The following is a 6,388-nucleotide window of genomic DNA, read 5'->3' as shown; positions in this document are numbered from 1 at the left end:
TGGGCCTGGGGACAAGGGAGGGGGTTCCTTCACCCCTTGATCCTCCTCCCTCCATAGCATATACTCTGCCTTGTATCTGTGGTGGGTTTGGGTAAGAGAGAGTCTCCCATCACTCCCCAAGGGATAGCAAACCTCTGCTGTATACCAGTTCAGGATCTTGGGTCCTGTCTAATGTCTTTTCTGCCTTTCCCTCATGGATGCATAGCTTTTGTTCTACCCTCTGTATTGATCTCCCTTTGACCGGGAATGCAGCTGAGAGTTCCTGTCCCCACACTGCCAACAAATGAGGGCTTTTTTTTTTTTTTAAATAAGAGTGAAGGGGGTGCCTGGGTACCACCAAGGGGGTATATCTTCTGGTCCTTTCTTCTGTCTCCATGACCTTCACATTGGAAGACCAAAGAAAAGGGCTTGAGAGTTAATATGGATGCTCCTTGCTTCTGGGCTCCCAAAGATTTTACAACTCATGCTAGCTTACACTCACTTTTAGGGATTTATTAAAATTTTAGCTATCTTCTTCCTAATCAATTTTATGGTGACCATTTTGTCTTCCTGTATGTTGTCAAGATTAAACATTTCACAGGCCCCATCTCTTCTCTGTTTGTTTGTCAACCTTTAGAATTTAGTTCACCTGGCCTGCTTGCCACTTCAGCTCTCTTAGTTTCAAGAAATATAGTTTATTATTTGGTTAGATTACCTAGCTCTTCCTGCTTTCAATTGGGGGATCAATGCTCTCACACAACTCTATCTCTCCTAATCTAAAGCAGTGCTTTTCACAGGTAAATACAGATCTATAAGGTCCACAAATCTCTGAGGTCACTATTCTTATTACTCCCATTGTACAGATGGAGAATCAGAGTCACTGAGATGTTCAATCACTTGCCCAAGGTAGACAGAATCTGATGGGGGACCCCAGACAGGCTGGCTCTGGAGGGCACACATCACTGACTACTACACTGTGTTGCCTTTTGGGGGGCATGAGAACAGCCAGAGAGACTTAACAAGCTTCATTTGTTTAGGGGTCAAGTGCCAACGTGTGGTTAAAGGCAAAGTATGAACACAGCCCTAGGGAGGAGGCAATCAGTCGATCAAAACACATATATTCTTGTGTATGTGGGTTTGAGCTGAGCAGGGAGTTAAATATTCTCAGCCATGTGCTTGAGTCACATAACTAACTCTGAGTAGCTATGTGACACTGGGAAAGTTAATTAACCCTTTAAAGCTCTTGTCATGTCATTTCTGAAGTGGAGACAGCGTCAACATGTCTATCCTAGAGTTGATTAACTTCTCAGGAAGCCTGGGGAACATCAAGGACCCAGCAGGTGAGTGTGGCTGTGCTTGCTGAATGCATGTGCATGATGAGAATATTGCCCTTCAGGCCAAAGATTAACACAAAGTTGCTGAACTCTCTCCAGCTGTAACAGACTCACTCCAATGATGCCCATATCCTTGCTGTGCTGATAGCTCCTGATGCATATGGTGAATATTCACCCAGTTATTACTTGAGCATCTGCTATATCCCCAGAGCTAGAAGGCTTGGGGATATAGCAGTGAAAAAGGCAGAAATGGCCTCTCCCTATGAAGCATACTCTCCGGCAGGGGAAATAGATGATAAACAGATCAACACATAACCAAGATAAGTTAGAAAATACCAAGAGTTACTAAGAAAACAGAAGAAGATTCCATAGACTGAAGATTCCATGGCCTTCATGGGTCATGAGGGTGGAGCCCCATGAATGGGATTAGTCCCCTCATAAGAGACCTCAGAGACCCTTTGCCATTCCATCATGTGAGAACACAGCAAGAAGACCAGGAAGTGGGTTTTACCTAGACACCAAATCTACTGGAACCCTGATCTTGGACTTCTAGCCTCTGGAACTGTGAGCAATAAACGTCCCTATGAGCCCCTGGTCTGTGGCAGTTTGTGACAGCAGCCTGAACGGGCTAAGATGAGGTGAGGAGGTGGGGAGTGGAGTCAGGGCAGTGGTGGAGGTATGTTTCTGTAGGAGTTCAAGGAAAGCCCATCTAAGGAGGTGGTGGAGCTGAGCCTCAGGTGAAGAAGGATGGCACCTCTGACTCACCCCAGCCACAATGCCCCACTTGCCATCTCTCATGCCCCATGTCCACTCTCTCCTCTTGATCTTTGCACTTGCTGTTCTCTCCGGCTGGATTTCTGGGTTCCTACAGCACTGCATGGCTTCCTCCTTGTCATTCAGGACTTGGTGTCTTCTCCTCCATGAAGCCCTCCATGACCGCCCAATCCAACTGTCTTTCCTCACAGCCCGGATACACTCTGTCACCTCTTCTGCTTTATTTCTTCACAGTATTTCTCCCGCTTTGCATCTACCCTTCCTATGGATTGATTTACTTGTTTATTGTCCATCTACCCCCTAGCACCAAGGTCACACGGGAGGTGGACTTTGTCTCTCCATTCACCATTGACCCCAGAGCTGAGCTTGGATCATCTCACACTGGGAGATCTTGACCGGACAAATGACCCAACAGACACTGTACACATGGAGATGCCAACGGGCATTGCTCCTGGAGGCTGGACTCAAGCAGATCTGCTTCTAATGGCCTGGGAGGGGGCAGCGACTGCACAAGTCTGGAACATCAGACCACCAGCCATGTTCTCTCTGCCAGTGGACAGTGAGCTCAGTGTGAGTCGGGAGAATGTTCTGAGGAGCCTGCCATTAAGAGTGACAACAGGGGACCAGCAGAGAGCCAGACCTCAGAGGGTGTGCAGGTCCCCCCTCCCCCTCGCCCAGCCAGGCAGAAGCAAACTGTGCCCTGATTCCCTCCAGATCCCAAGTCACACGTGCAGCAGCAAGGGCTGCCTGCTGCCAAATATGATGATGTGAGATTATCTTTGCACGGATTGAAAAATGACGGTCAAGACCACAGGGCTTGGCAGCCCATTACACAAACTGATCCAGGTTAAAGTCGGCCAGCAGTTCCCGCAGGTGGCTGGTGACCTAGAAGGCAGTTCCCAATGGTTCCCAGAGCTGTCATGTGACTGGGAAGATGGTGCGTCCGGGGTTCTAGAGGCTGAGAGGACAGTGCCCCCACTTGCCTCCAGAGGTGGGGCTGTGATGACCGAGTCCTGGCTGTGATATGGGGGTGCGTTTCTGATTGGGCCCAGTCTTAGGGTTCCCTGCAAACCCCGATAAGGAGCTACTCACCCCCGATGTGGACCCATTTCTGTCTGTGTACGAGTTGGCGGAAGTGTTTGCACCCAGATGCTGACGGGGCCGCAGGAACCCCTTTGGCACAGCCACCACTCGAGGACCTAAATACACCGACCAGAGCCAACCTTCCTCCAATCTGTGTCCACGATAAAATGTCGAAAGAAAAAAAGGAAGCTGATGTGTGATATTACTACTTTGAACTTTCTTAGTTACAGTCTCTGGAAGCATGACATTTACGGGGGAAAAGGATCAGAAGGAGGGGGTAACCCGAGCATATTGTTCGTCATCTTTATCTCTGGGATTTTTGCTTTCATCTTCTGAGCGCCTTGTGCACCAGGAGTCTGGGCCCCGCCTGCGGTTGTCAGTCGCTGCATAACAATCCACCCTGCAACCAGACGCTCAGGATTTTGTTGCTCAGACTTTTCCGGAAGGGTTCAGCTGGGGGTTTGTCTCCGGCCCAGGTGGAGTGGCTGGGGTGCTTCTGTCTCGCTCCCAGAGCGGTGGTTTTGAGCTTTGGTCTCACTCTGCAGTGACTGCATCCAACAGGCGGCGTGGGCTTCCCTCCCGGGTGGTCAGCCTGACTGCAGGGTGGCTGGCTTCCCTCCCAGCCAGAGTCCCAGAGCGACTCTTCCGCACCACCAGGCAGCTGCCCAGGCTTTTTATGGCCCTGTCTCAGAAGGCAGAATATCTCTGTGCCGCATTGGGCGGTCAGGACCCAAAGGCAGGAGCTAGAGCCAGCCTTCCAGGAGATTGTGGCCAAGACTGGCAGCCACCTTTGATCTGCCGCAATGGGGAAGGAAAACTGGCTTCCACTGCAGGGGACAGGGACCTGGGAAGGCAGCTTCTGGTGGCTCCCTCAAGACCACGGGACGGTGGCCCACTCTCGTTGAGGGCAGAGATGCCACTGGCCTCTTGTGCCACCGCTTAGTCACATGCCACCTCCAAGAAGAATTGGGTGATGTCTTCTCTGTTATGTGCCCCTCCCACCTGTAACAGGTATTCTCCAGGGATGAGCATGGAGAATCAGTGGCATCTCAGTGCACCTGCGGCCTCCTCTGTGGTCAGCACACGCCTGTGACAATGTGACAGTCCTTTTGCGGCCTTAGGATATACTGAGAACTCATCCGTTAGCTGGTCTGCTGCTACTTCTCCCCAGAATCCACCCTAGGACACTGTCTCCATCTGGGCGCTCTGTGGTCGCCTCTGCTTAGTCCTGCTCACACCCTGACCTTGGCAGGTGTGGATTTGGCCCAGTCTAAACAGCTGACCTACAGTCACAGCAGGAATGCCCAACAGCAGCCTGGGAGGTGAGACGCACGTATCGCCCCAGAGATGCACGCCACCAGCGCAGTGGGAGGCAACGGGAGCGGATTCTGCCCCAGTACTTTCTCTGACCTTGGGTGCGCTACTAACTGTGCTCGTCTGGGCCTCCAGCTTTATAACTGACGGAGGTTTGTAGTGGTGGGGGTTTGGAGCTGACCGCCTAGAAAGAATTCTGGAAGACGTCTTTGGTGCAAAAAATNTCTCACCTGCGTTCCCACGTCACTGTGGGGGGAGGGTGTGCTGGGGCTCCAGGAAACAGTCTACACGTTTCTGGAGATTAGACTGCTGGTAAGATCGCCTTTTTCTTATAACTTACTGAGATAGTTGTAAACTGATGGAGACCCCTGTCCTCCAGGGCTGTGATCTCTATCAGATAACCACTGTTTTTTTTTTTTTTCTTTCTTTCCTTTCCTTTGTTCTTGGGCAGCTGGGGTGCCTGAGGAGCGTCACACGTGTGCCATCCAAGGCAAGGGGGGCTTGTGGTGGGGGTGTCTCAGCTCACCTTAATGGTCCCTCATTCTACCTTTAGGAGAAAAGTCTTCCTTCAGAACACTCGAGAGGTTGAATTTGAGGTTATATTCCATCCATCAGAAAGACCAGTCCTCGCGCTGGGGAGGAGAATGAGGAGCCTGGGATCTGCCAGCCCTTCTATGCCACATCCATCCCCCACTCCCCAAAGAAGACCCTGGAACCTGTGTCCTGCCGTCTCTGCAGCTGCGTTCCTGGGAGGATAGGACCCGACAGTGTGTGCAAAGGTGCTTTAACATCGCCCAGTGCAAGGGCTGGGCAGGCTCCTTCTCCAGCCACCTGGTGTGTGTGTGTGCCCAGAGCGTCACTGACCTTCCACGCGGGCTTTGTATTTCTAGGCCATGTGAGAAATAAACCCACTGACCCAATCAAGGAGGGACGTGGAGATTCGGAGCACAGTGAGGCGAACCCTTAACCAACCTACTTGCAAGAACGGGAATCTGAGAGACAGACACTCGGGGGCAGTTACAGCAGACAATTTATCTCCTAGTATGCAAGTCCCTCCCCTAGCTCCTCATTGGCTGAGCACTACAGAGGTAAGTCCCTCCCCTGGCTCCTCACTGGCTGAGTGCTACAGAGGTAAGTCCCTCCCCCTGGCTCCCCACTGGCTGAGCGCTACAGAGGGAAGTCCCTCCCCTGGCTCCTCATTGGCTGAGCGCTACAGAGGGAAGTCCCTCCCCTGGCTCCTCATTGGCTGAGCGCTACAGAGGGAAGTCCCTCCCCTGGCTCCTCATTGGCTGAGCGCTACAGAGGGAAGTCCCTCCCCTGGCTCCTCATTGGCTGAGTGCTACAGAGGTTACAGCCTTCCTTGGAAGTTGCCTACACACTTGGAAAGCAAAAGTGGTTTGACTGGAAAAGTGTACATTCTGTGAGGTGACCCAGCGACTTTCAGCCCCTCCTCTCTGTTCTTTGGCACATGCTCATTGCAAAGTCCGTGAAAATAAGCCCACGAAACAGAGAGGGGAAGGAGAACCAGGAAGTGGAGTGTCTAAGGGTTTGGACTCCGGTTCTGGGGGATCCATTCATATGTATTTCCAATAGGCTGTAAACCTGCTGTTACATACACAGCACAGCTTGTATCTGCTATTCCTGAAAATGAGTCACCTCCCTTACTTCTCGCAGTCCACGTTCCTTTTCCTTCTTGGAATCCACACCCCACGGAAGAAGCCATCCCTCCCTGGCTCTGGGCAGGGCCGTTTTCCTGTCAGTTGGGGTGCAGCCATTTGATCTATATAAGTGAATCCAATTTAGCTGATTCATCTCTCGTGTTTAATTTTTATGTTAACATAACAAGGTTATACAGCTGAACAGGAGAGGCCAGGGACAGAATTCATAAGTGCCAGCTTCAGTTA

This window comes from Crocuta crocuta, unplaced genomic scaffold, assembly GCF_008692635.1.
Source record: "Crocuta crocuta isolate KB4526 unplaced genomic scaffold, BGI_CrCroc_1.0 scaffold13, whole genome shotgun sequence".
In the NCBI taxonomy this organism is placed as follows: domain Eukaryota; kingdom Metazoa; phylum Chordata; class Mammalia; order Carnivora; family Hyaenidae; genus Crocuta; species Crocuta crocuta.
This window is presented reverse-complemented; position numbering follows the sequence as displayed.